We start from the raw sequence: 386 nt of genomic DNA, 5'->3' as shown, positions 1-386 counted from the left end.
TAAGGTAAGACAACACGTTTACATGTTGTTTTCTATATGTTCTCTGACATTTATCCTAACGATATGAGGCGGTCTTTGTGGAGAAAAAGCTTGTTTAGTGGACTAACTTTGCACTTGAAGTATGCACGTTCACTTACGTTTTAACAGGTCTGACGCTACTATGCGCCCCGGCTGTATCTAGGCTACCGGCTAACATGCTAACTATTATTTTTATGTCACTAATCACTTGAAGCAAATTTAGGACAATAGGAGACAGGTGGAAATAAACCGAAATTTCCCTTTAAGACTGTCCACTCACAGCACAGCTACACTCACAGATAACTGATGCATGTCAAACAGCAATCAAACCATAAACCATCTGGAGTCCTGCGGAGATTAGCTGTGAA

The sequence above is a fragment of the Epinephelus moara genome, chromosome 24 (assembly GCF_006386435.1).
Source record: "Epinephelus moara isolate mb chromosome 24, YSFRI_EMoa_1.0, whole genome shotgun sequence".
Lineage (NCBI taxonomy): Eukaryota > Metazoa > Chordata > Actinopteri > Perciformes > Serranidae > Epinephelus > Epinephelus moara.
Note: the sequence above shows the minus strand (reverse complement) of the source record.